A 12150-nucleotide genomic window follows, 5' to 3' on the forward strand; every position below is an offset into this window, starting at 1 on the left:
GCAACCCACTCCAGTGTTCTTGCCTGGAGAATCCCAGGAACGGGGGAGCCTGGTGGGCTGCCATCTATGGGGTCACACAGAGTCAGACACGACTGAAGCGACTTAGCAGCAGTAGCAGCATTGCTTCACCTGAGGCCAATGTGGTGGAGAAATCAATAAAAGAGGCTCTGAGCTGGGTACTTTTCACATTCAGGTATTCACATAAAACCTGGGAGGAAAGTACCACCACCTCCTTTTATAGAAGAACAAATTGCAATTCAGAAAGGTTAATTATTTTTCCCAAGGTCACACAGCTAATGAAGTATCAGGCTAGATTGGACTGTCTGTCTTTAGTGCCCATTCTTTTTCCATAACAGCTAACGTTTTTGTCGCTCTGGTTCTGTTCCCACTGTCTCCATTCAGGAATGTCCAGGATGGCATCTGAGGATGCCAGCACATCTTCCTGACATTACAGCAGGATTATTCTGTCTAGACTCTCGGCCTACCTCTATCCTAACCCACCCTTGATTTTGTCATGTTGTTTTCCAGTATATCTCTAGACCAATTCTAGTTGGTCAGGAGCTTTGTGAAGCCCTCCCAGGAGTAAATGAAGCTAAAGGTTTTCAAAAGGAGTAAGAAACTGTAAGAACTGAGGATGACAGTTTGTTCTAACTCCCCTCCTTCAAAGGCTACATCATTCCTGTCTTTCCCCAACAACTGCATCCTGCATAGTAACACCATGGCATTGCTCTCCATTTCAAAAATTAAAGAATCCTGCCTATTTCTGGATCTGTGGCTCTACTGATAGATTATACTTATAATCAATCAAATAAATATATTGATGGTAGTAGTTTCTTTTTGACTGTAGTAATTCCTGATATGTATATAGGATCTCTTAAGTTCTTAAAAACTAGCACATAATCATAAAAGAGGTAGAAAAACTTTTCCAACTCTGGAAGTCTTTAAGTAAAAGTAGTTTCAGTTAATTATTGAAACTCATGGGTTTGAAGCATTTTTCAGAGGGTGGATGTGTATTGAAGCACAGCTGCTACTCTGTACAACTCCACAGGGCACTAGGTAGGTTGAACTCCAGGAGGAGCCATTCAGATACTAGTGCAATGTGGTACTATCTTCCAAAAAGGAGGCAATGAAGTGACAAAGTTTAAAGCACTGGTGTGTATCTCTGGCTGCAATTAGAATTGCCAAGGGAGCTTTTAGGACCAATGCCTGAGCCTCATTTGAGGCAATTAAGTAAAACTCTCTGGAGATGGATCTAGGCATCAGTAATACTTTAAAACCACTGGTTTAGAGCATGGGATCTAGAGCTTTGGAACCTGAGTTTGAATCCCAGTTATTAAACTCTCCAAGCTTCATGTACTTCACCTGTAATGTGAGATTATGAATTATTCTTACTTTAAAGGACTGTTAATATAATCTCTACCATTTTACCTCTCTTCTAGTGAATATTTTTTAATAATTAAGCAATTTTATCATTATTAAGAAATATTGTTGCTGTGCTAATTCATTACTCTTTTTTAAAATAAGAGTATAATATATAAATATATACTCTCAATTTGGATTATTCTTTTTCAGAAAGTCAAAAGGGATATAAAATATGATGTCAAAAGATAATTCATTCAGTCACCCCTGCAGAAATCCTACTAAACTCTGAACAAGGAGAGTCTACTAAAGATAACACCTAGCTAATGTCTGGAATGGAAACCTACCATTAGAGCTTTGCCCTTGGATAACTTAACTTTCCATTTGAACTTTCTGCTTTAGCTCATACATCCACATTATTTCAACTCTCTCTCAAACTCCATGCCTGAATGTATAGTGACCAGTTAGTTACCTCTAGTGACCTCATATACTTCAAAGTTAACTTTCTCCTAAGCAAACCCATTCAAAATGTAAAGCAAACCAATGGCAAATTCATTCAATTATATTTCATGAAAGTCTCTCAAGTATTAATCCTCTTCTCTATCTTCTTTCCAAGGCTGAGGACATTTCTTTCTTGGGTCTGCTACTAGCTACTAATTAATCCTCTGTGTACTATTAGAAATTCAGTTCAATTCAGTTCAGTCGCTCAGTCGTGTCCAACTCATTGTGACCCCATGGACTGCAGCACACCAGGCCTCCCTGTCCGTCACCAACTCCCGGAGTTTACTCAAACTCATGTCCATGGAGTCGGTGATGCCATCCAGCCATCTCATCCTCTGTCGTCCCCTTCTCCTCCCTCCTTCAATCTATCCCAGCATCAGGGTCTTTTCAAATGAGTCAGTTCTACTTCTTGATAAACAAATATTCACAAATCACTCTCCCATTTTAAAATTCCCTTTACTGTTCTATTGTCCACAGAATTGAGTCCAGTGTCTTTGGTTCAGAATATAAAACCCTTCAAAATCTGGCTTTTAGTAAATTTTTCAAAATCTACCCTGATTGCTTTTCTCTTATAAAAACCCTGATTTTTCCATTTGAATTTCACATCTTCGAACATGCCAATATGTCATTGCAATGCTGTTCACTTATTTTACTGTCCCCATCTACTTTGCCTAGTAAACTCCTAATTATCAAGGCTGAGATTGGGTTTCATCTCTGTAATGTCCTTTTATGACTCCTCCAAGCAGTATTTGTTATCCACCCCTTCCGTACTTTCTACTACTGCACTTACTATGCTTAAATATAATTGATTATGTATGTCTTTTCCCTCTGATCCAACATCTTCCACCCAATAATCTGAAGGCTTCTTAAGAAAAGAATCTATGACTAACTTACTGTTGTATTCCCAGAAACTAACATATTAACTTTTACCTAACCAGTCAATTAGTAATTGATTAAAGTTTTCTCTCAAATCAGAATCACTAGACTGTGCTGAAAACTTATAAAGTTCTAATGGTAAAAAGAACTGATACTATATATGAATAAATGAACTATTAAGTGCATAGATGTTTCATTCAATGTGGATTGAAAAATGGAGTTGCAAACTTAGTAAAACTCTCTATTGAAATAAAAATATATTCCCCTTTCATGTACAGCCTCAACATGAGCTGGAAGAATCAAGAGGTGTCTGGAATTGATATTGAGTTTTATTGTTGACGTAAAGAGATGAAGAACTGTATCACTTAGACGCTGATATTGACATAAACATAAACATTAAAGGAAGTAAATGTGATTTAAAGCTATTTGTGACCAACTATAGTGCATAATGCTTGCATATGAGTATTGAATTTGAACAGATTGTATTGCAGGGGAAAAGCTAAAGATCTATTGTGAAATTTGTTCTCCAAAATGTACTTTACTTTGGACAATGAAGGTTGAAGAAAGCCTTTTAAGATGATCAGAAATCTTTCTTGAAAAGTTTTCTTCCTTGGGATTCCAGATTAATAATGTTTTAGAAAGCTGAGTTAATTAATAGAAAATGGTTCTCATCGAGATGATAAAAAATTAGCCATTCATGGCATTCTGGGAAGAATGGCAGAATAAGAAGTACCAGGAATCTGTCTCCCCATATAGACAGCAACCCTGGCCAAATCTGTCTGGTGTGACTATTTTGAAATTCTAGAGTCTATTGAAGGCATGCAAGACCCAGGAGAAGGCATGGACGGTAAACTGTGGTTTACTGCAGTCTATTTCAGCTCTTGGTACAGTAGTAGCTACTCATCTCCCACTCAGGCAGCCACGCACGTGTTCCTAGAGCAGCTTGCACACAGCTTCTGGGAACCAGGCTGGGAAAAACAAACCTTGTCCTCCAGTCACTGGGGATCTGTGTTCTGACTGTTGATTGCTGTTTCTGGTCATACAGATGTATAGACAAAGTGATGGTGGCTACTTTTGTTTCACTTCCTCCCATTTCTGGCAGCTCTCCCCCTCTAGAGGAAGTGATTCTCCAGGGGATTTAAAGGCCCACTGCCCTCCCCCCATTTCATTCTCTTTTTCTCTTTCTGGGAGTCAGCTATTAAAGACTTTCTCAAATTAAGAGAGACTTTAAGATATTCCCAGATAAAAGAGAAGTTGGGGACTCTGCTACCACTAGATCCAACCCACAAGTAAGGCTCAAGCGAACACCTGCAGAGTGAAATGATGGGACACTAGATAGTAACTCAAAACTATAGGGCAAAATTAAGATTGCAATAAGAGAAAATAAGGGCAAGTATAAAAGCTTGCATTATTGTAACAACTGTGAAATTGTAACAACACTTTTTGTTTTCTGCATGTTTTAAGAGACTAACACATTAAAATTAAAGTATCAATAGATATGAAAGATAGAGTTCACATAAAATATCTTTTCTGACCAGAATGGAAGACAGAAATCAATAAGAGGTAAATCTGGAAATTTCACAATTTTTGGAAATTCAGCAACACATTAAAGAGGCAGTGGGTCAAAGGAAAACTTATAAGTGAAATTAGAAAATATTTAGAGATGAATGAAAATGAAAATACAATTTGCCAAAACTTAAAGGACATAGCAAAAGCAGTGCTTAATGGGGAAGTTTATAGCTAAAAGTGTTTACACTTAAAAAAAACAAGAAAGGTCTCAAGTCAAAAACCTAATTTTACAACTTAGGGAACCAGATACAAAAGAATAAACTAAACCCCACTGCAGAACAAAGGAAGTAATGAAAGTTAGAGCAGAGATAGTGAAGGAGTAGAAATCAATGAAGTAAAGAACAGAAAATAATAGAGGAAATTATTGAAACTTAAAGTTGGTTCTTTGAAAAGACCAACAAAATTGACAAATACTTAACTCGGAGAAGGCAATGGCACCCCACTCCAGTACTCTTGCCTGGAAAATCCCATGGATGGAAGAGCCTGGTAGGCTGCAGTCCATGGGGTCGCTAAGAGTCAGACATGACTGAGCGACTTCACTTTCACTTTTCATTTTCATGCATTGGAGAAGAAAATGGCAAGGCACTCCAGTGTTCTCACCTGGAGAATCCCAAGGATGGGGGAGCCTGGTGGGCTTCCGTCTATGGGGTCGCACAGAGTCAGACACGACTGAAGCGACTTAGCAGCAGCAGCATCTGAACTAAGTAAAAAGAGAACAAATACTAAAATGAGGACTGAAGATGAGGACATTACTACTGATTCTACAGAAGTAAAATGATATTAAGAGATTACATTGAATAACCATACACCAACACATTGGATAACCATTAAGATTTAACCAATTAACATTGGATAAGTATTCCTGACACATAACATTAATACAAGAGCTAAGTTGTATTACTGTGGTAATCTAGTAATAAAAAAAAAAAAATCTAAGCCATCCCAAACTGCTTATGGAGCAAAAAATCAAAGTGAAGCTGGTAGAACTTGCCGGCATTACAACAGATGTATGTCCACTCACTTTTCTTACACTGAAGCAAGTATGTTCTCTCTGAGAAGAGAAAGTGAAAGAAAAAAATTAAGGAACACAAACAAGAAACTTAAAAGACACAGAGTAATAAGATAAATAATGAGAAAAGGCAGGAAGGAAAGGATTCAGAGAGACAAGAAAAAAGTCACAGTCATGGCGACTTGCAGTCAAACACTGAGAAGCTTCTACATTTGTTTCCTCCTCTCAGCTGCAAGGCTTCAGCTCAGACCAGATCTCCAATTACTTTTCCAGGTCACTTACCATTTCAAGGGACATTGCAGGCTGATGTGTCTTCAGGAAACTGAGGGATTATGAGAAGAAAAAGAAGGGCTTTATCACTGACCCTGAAATAGACACACATCAATCGTGGTCATCAAAAGAGACTCTGTGATTAAATTACCTAACAAACTTACATTTCTCAACTACGGCCATGGGTTAGAATCACCTGAAAGTGAAAGTCGCTTAGTCACGCCGGACTCTGCAACAGCGTGGATATACAATCTATGGACTTCTCTGGGCCAAAATACTGGAGTGGGTATCGATTCCATTCTTCAAGGGATCCTCCCAAACCAGGAATTGAAGCAGGGTCTCCAGCATTGCAGGTGGATTTTTTACCAGCTGAGCTGCAAGGGAAGCCCTAGAATCACCTGGTCAGCTTAAATATATATATCTCCTGACCCATCCTTAGAAATTCAGATTTAATTGGTCTGAAGTATGCCTTGATATTTTGTTTGTTGCTTGCCTTACCTCTTAAATAATTACAATGTAGTCTATGGCTTAGAACTACTTATACAAAGGAAAATTTAAAGAAAAATTTTCCAATATGTTGCCAGCATATTTATTGGTAAAATAACTAATTTTGACTGTTGTGAACAATTAAGCTTTTGTTGGTTTTCAGTCACTAAGTCATGTCTGACTCTTCGTGACCCCATGGACGGCAGCATGCCAGGCTTCCTTGTCCTTCACCATCTCCTGGAGTTTGCTCAAACTCGTGTCCATTGAATGGTGATGCCATCCTGCCATCTCATCCTCTGTCATCCCCTTCTCTTCCTATCTTCAGTCTTCCCCAGCATCAGGGTCTTTTATCCCCCACCCCCAAATCCAGAAGCATTTTCTGAATTCTTTGACCTTGTAAGAAATTAATAAACAAAAATTTCAATTAAATAGAGTTGAGAAACCAGGAGGGGAAGCTCACACTCTGTGTGATGATAGCAGAGTCCAACAGGAAGAATAAAGTCTCCTCTTTTTTCCCAGCAAGGACTCAACCAATGAAAAGCCATGGACTCTGTTTACTAAAGCCCTTCTCTCTAAAAAAGTATTCTCCTTCCTTTGCCCTAAGGGAACTGCTATGGTTGCAGATCTCAAATTGCAGTTCTCTGCTGATCCTCAATAAGCCCATCTTTGCTGGAGAAATATCTGGCAGTCTGTTTCAGGCCAACAGACTCATTCAACTGACAGCATGGAAACAATTTACTAAATTGTTTTTAGCACATGTTCAATGCACTGTGTAACAACTTTTTTTCTTATTTCATTTAATTTTAGCCACAACCCTACAAATCCCCCTGAATCTAAACTCATTGGATCATTGATCCAAAGTCCAAAATCTTACCTCTTTCATTGCACTTCTCAAGGCATTTTAGCACCTTGTCTTCCACAACTGGTACTATGCAATTTGTGTGGAATGAAAAGCAGTGACAATCTCATCCTTTTATCCTGCATTCATGGAAGAAAACTTACCTATCTCAGAAACAGAATGAGCTGATGACCTGTCCACTGCTTTTATTCAACTCATGTTTTCCATAGTGGAAACTTTCAGCAATATTAATCACTCTGCTTTTCAGGTCATATAGTGTGGTTATACATACCTTCCTAAATCCTTATGTCTTATTTTAATAGGCTGTTAACATTCTTAGTTGTCATCATAGCAAAGTTTTAAGATTTCTCTCTTTTTTTTTTTCCATAACCAAAGCACCTCACAAACTGCCTGAGTGAATGACGGGATTTCCCAAAGACAAGTTCAGACATCACTGATAGTATTCCCAAAATAGATTGTTGGCATGAAGTAGTGGAAAGAATCCTGAAGCTGCATTCAGAAGATACGAGCTAAAACTAACTTGGAATCCTTCCAACCTGCATGACCTTATGCGGTCATTTAACCCTTACGAGTCTTAGGTGTCTTTACCATGGAGATGGTAGTTCCTGCCCCATCCAGACCACAAAGTGATCTAATAAGCCAATAGGAGGTGGCTCAGATGGTGAAGAATCTGCCTGCATTGTGGGAGACTGGGATTCAATCCCTGGGTTGGATTGCCTGGAGATCCCCTGGGGATCCCCTGGAGAAGGGAGTGGCTACCCACTTCAATATTCTTGCCTGGAGAATTCCATGAAGAGGAGCCTGGTGGGCTAGAGTCCCTGGGGTCACAAAGAGTCAGACACAACTGAGCGACTAACACTGTCACTTCATCATTAGAAGGATTTTTTTTTTTTTTTTTACTTTTGAAAAGTACAACACAAATGGATATATTTACTCCCCTTGCCTCTGTCTATTGCCTCAACCTCACTCTCTGAGATACCTGGATTCTTGAAGCACCAGCACAGCAGACACAACTCTGGGGGAGTAGAAGACCCCAGGTGGCTGAGAGAGGCACTCAGTACAGACAGGCTGAGGCCAGACATGAGCTGGGATGAAGGAATTGGTGAAGACAATGATAGAGTGTGGAAGAGGAATCAGAGAAAGGTGATACAGACTTCCATTATGCTTGCTAGCATTTATTTTGCAAAATATTGTCTATTTTTTTTGTAAGGATACATGTTTGATGACATTTTTAAGTTTTCTTTATGGAGAAATCAAGGGTTTCTAAGAAAAAATAGAAACAAGGCTAATTAAAAAGGCTACTATAGAAAGCTTCTTTGAAAAGTCTAAATTATTAATATACTGGGAGAGAAAATCAACACTTGATCCCCAGCTGCTGAAAACATACACCCAATGATGACCAACAATACAGTACCAGAAGCAAAAGGAAAGAAGACAGTCCTGGGAGCCCAAAATGCTTAATGACATTTGTGTGTCTCACTATAAAGGAGAAAGCACAAGACAAAACAAAATGAATGTGTTTCTAACATGCAGTCATAAAATAGCAGGGCCATAGGGAACCCTCTTATGTGTAACTTTATTCTGCATATTAAATTAATCATGAAATAATGGGCATTTCTCAATAACTATAACTATGGGTCAAGAGCTGCCTGTTGTTATCTCAAATAATTTTCAGTACATTTCACAAAGCAATCACTATACCATCCATTGCCCACCATCATCTGCTCATTGGAAAACAGAGACTCAAAGTGTAGCAGTGAAGTGTACTGGGTCTATTAGGTTATTTGTTTGCTTCTTTTTTTATTATCCTTTATTCCCCTTGGAATCAAAGATTTGCACTGGCTTAATAATTAACCATGGAAAGATGCACTTTTTCTTCTAATGAGCTATATTCTTAGCAAATAGTAAAAGCAAAGATAGAAAAAAAATTATTCCATCTCCTTGATTTCAAGTAAATTAAAATTGGGGGAATTCTATGGCCCAAACTACATACTTCTTAAAGCTAGAAAAATCATAAAAACAAAACTTCCAGTAGAAAGAAGCAAGTTTCTACACTAATGATAGAGTTAAAATTACTAGTGAGGGAATATTGCTTATTAGAAGAAATGGAACAGCAGTATATTTATTCAATTAATAAGTTAATATGTAGGTCACAGAACTCTTTTTGAATCCGTGTTTATTTAGAAAAAGTATTATGCCTTGAACAAAAGTACTTTTATTTTGCAATAAATACTATGAGGATAAAAATGTAAATGAGAAGTTTATGTAATTTCTAATAGTAAAATAGCACTGAACTGTATCACTGATAGTATGGACAACCTTAATTTAAAAGTCACTTAATGGTAATGTTAACAAACCTGGCATATTTTTTTTGAATCATGTTGATACTATTCCAGACACAAGTATAACTGATGTCCATTTGATAAAATGCAGAGTAAACTCTGGGAAGGAGCATCTGATGTCCATGGTAAAATTAAGGTCAAGGACTTGGCAAAATACGTTATAGACGGTAACAGATGTTCCCAGATTAAACCACATTTCTATTAAACACTATGCAGATGCTCAGTGGATAAAATCTAGAATCCCAGAATTGTAGAACTAGAAGGGATTTTTAGAGACTAGTCATTCCCATCATCTTAAAGCTGAGGAAACTTACACACAGAGAGCAGTAAGTGATTAGACCAAGGCCCCACCACTGGGTATCGGTGTCTGGACCCATGCCCAAGTCCTTTCTACTATTCCAGCTTGTTTCTCATTTTGACAAATGGAGGGACATTTTAATAATTTCACTAAAAATATATTTCAGATCAGATCAGATCAGTCGCTCAGTCGTGTCTGACTCTCTTCGACCCCATGAATCACAGCACGCCAGGCCTCCCTGTCCGTCACCAACTCCCGGAGTTCACTCAGACTCACGTCCATTGAGTCAGTGATGCCATCCAGCCATCTCATCCTCTGTCGTCCCCTTCTCCTCCTGCCCCCAATCCCTCCCAGCATCAGAGTCTTTTCCAATGAGTCAACTCTTCGCATAAGGTGGCCACAGTACTGGAGTTTCAGCTTTAGCATCATTTCTTCCAAAGAAATCCCAGGGCTGATCTCCTTCAGAATGGACTGGTTGGATCTCCTTACAGTCCAAGGGACTCTCAAGAGTCTTCTCCAACACCACAATTCAAAAGCATCAGTTCTTCTGTGCTCAGCCTTCTTCACAGTCCAACTCTCACATCCATACATGACCACTGGCAAAACCATAGCCTTGACTAGATGGACCTTTCTTGGCAAAGTAACATCTCTGCTTTTGAATATGCTATCTAGGTTGGTCATAACTTTCCTTCCAAGGAGTAAGCGTCTTTTAATTTCATGGCTGCAGTCACCATCTGCAGTGATTTTGGAGCCCAGAAAAATAAAGTCTGACACTGTTTCCACTGTTTCTCCATCTATTTCCCTTTATTTTCTGTAAAATTAAGTATAGGAATAATAACAAAACAGACCATTGCATTTTTTGGACCTTCCTGCCCCCGTATACTGCCCAGTTTTTTACACACACACACACACACATTTTGGCTGTGCCACATGGCATGTGGGATAGTTCCCTGACCAGGGATCAAATCTATGGCCCCTGCACTGGAACCCAAGAGTTTTAAAAACCAAACCACCAGGGAAGTCCCTTATACTTAATATTAAAATACACATTGCAGAGAATGCTACCATCCTCCAGGCATTAAAAAAGATATCAAGTTAGTATTAAATCTGTAACACTTTTTTAAAAATTTCAATAGTACCATTAAAAATCAGCAAATATTAATACTATGCTAGTGTGTATGTTGGAGAAGGCAATGGCACCCCACTTCAGTACTCTTGCCTGGAAAATCCCATGGACGGAGGAGCCTGGTAGGCTGCAGTCCATGGGGTCGCTGAGGGTCGGACACAACTAAGCGACTTCACTTTCACTTTTCACTTTCATGCATTGGAGAAGGAAATGGCAACCCACTCCAGTGTTCTTGCCTGGAGAATCCCAGGGACGGGGGAGCCTGGTGGGCCGCCGTCTATGGGGTCGCACAGAGTTGGACACGACTGAAGCGACTTAGCAGCAGTGTGTATGTGGTACCTCTTTAAAATCATATGAGGAACATTTAATACTATCCAGAGTTTGGGTGCTAATACTAAACTTCTTGAATCATGAAAGATTTGGCAACAAATGGGCAAATATTTAGACTATCAAAATTAAAAATCACTACAGTGAGTTTAGCATGAAACTTTCATGGTTAAATTAAGCTGACAGTGGAGCAACAATATACATAGAGGGAAATATATATAAATATATATATAGTATAAGATGCATATAAATTATCACCTGTGATTTATGAGACTGTATCATGGACTAGAAATTAGAAAATCTAAGTTCTAACATTATCTCTTCTGTCATGTAGGGAGCTATTCTAACCCCAACTTTTCACTAATCAACTGGGATAGACTTTGCAGGTGACAGACACTGATAAAATGAGATGAGTACAGTGGACTTTCATTCCAATAATAAAGATGCAGAGCCAAAAATCTCTCCTCTTAGCCAATGACAGAAATGGCCATCAGAGCCAACGACATGAAAGTTAATATGAATTCCTCACTTGTACCCATCCCCAGTCTCTCATCATTCAACTTTATCAAGACTTCATTTCACTGCTTTCTCTTTTCTTCAGTGGTTCTCAGATAGATGGGTATCAGTTGAAAAGTGTGTTTGGTAATGTAGTCATAGTACTTTTTACAAAGTGGGGCTACCATCTTGTTAACTCATCTGGGATTAAGCATGTTGTTATTTTTCAGTCTCTAAGTCATGCCTGTCTCTTTGCAACCCCAGGGACTGTAGCCCTCTAGGCTCCTCTGTCCATGGGATTTCCCAGGCAAGAAAAAAACTGGATGGGGTTGATCCTTCTCCAGGAAATCTTCCCAACCCAGGGACAGAACCACATCTCCTGCTTGATAGGCAGATTCTTTACCACTGAGCCATCTGGGAAGCCCATGAACACATCAGTAAAAACCTTCAAAAAGTTTTTTTTTAATTGTCTGTGTGTGTGTGTGTGTGTGTATGCGCGCTCGTGAATGCTTGCTACGTCGCTTCAGTCATGTCTGACTCTTTGTGAGCCTATGGTTTGTAGCCCACCAGGCTCCTCTGGGATTCTTCAGGCAAGAATACTAGACAGAGTTGCCATGCCCCCCTTCAAGGGAT

At 39.0% G+C, this 12150-nt stretch overlaps 1 long non-coding RNA gene across 1 annotated transcript; it reads right to left on the reverse strand.

Moving 5' to 3' along the window:
• Positions 1-5296: 5296 nt before the first annotated feature.
• Positions 5297-5843, reverse strand: LOC104999932. The gene is made up of 3 exons (XR_826670.1): positions 5749-5843; positions 5597-5636; positions 5297-5356 (listed from the first exon to the last, which is right to left on the reverse strand). It is a non-coding gene; the product is annotated as an uncharacterized LOC104999932 (long non-coding RNA).
• Between the last annotated feature and the right edge of the window lie 6307 nt (positions 5844-12150).

The sequence above is a fragment of the Bison bison genome, unplaced genomic scaffold, assembly GCF_000754665.1.
Source record: "Bison bison bison isolate TAMUID 2011002044 unplaced genomic scaffold, Bison_UMD1.0 scf7180017864366, whole genome shotgun sequence".
NCBI classification, from domain to species: domain Eukaryota; kingdom Metazoa; phylum Chordata; class Mammalia; order Artiodactyla; family Bovidae; genus Bison; species Bison bison.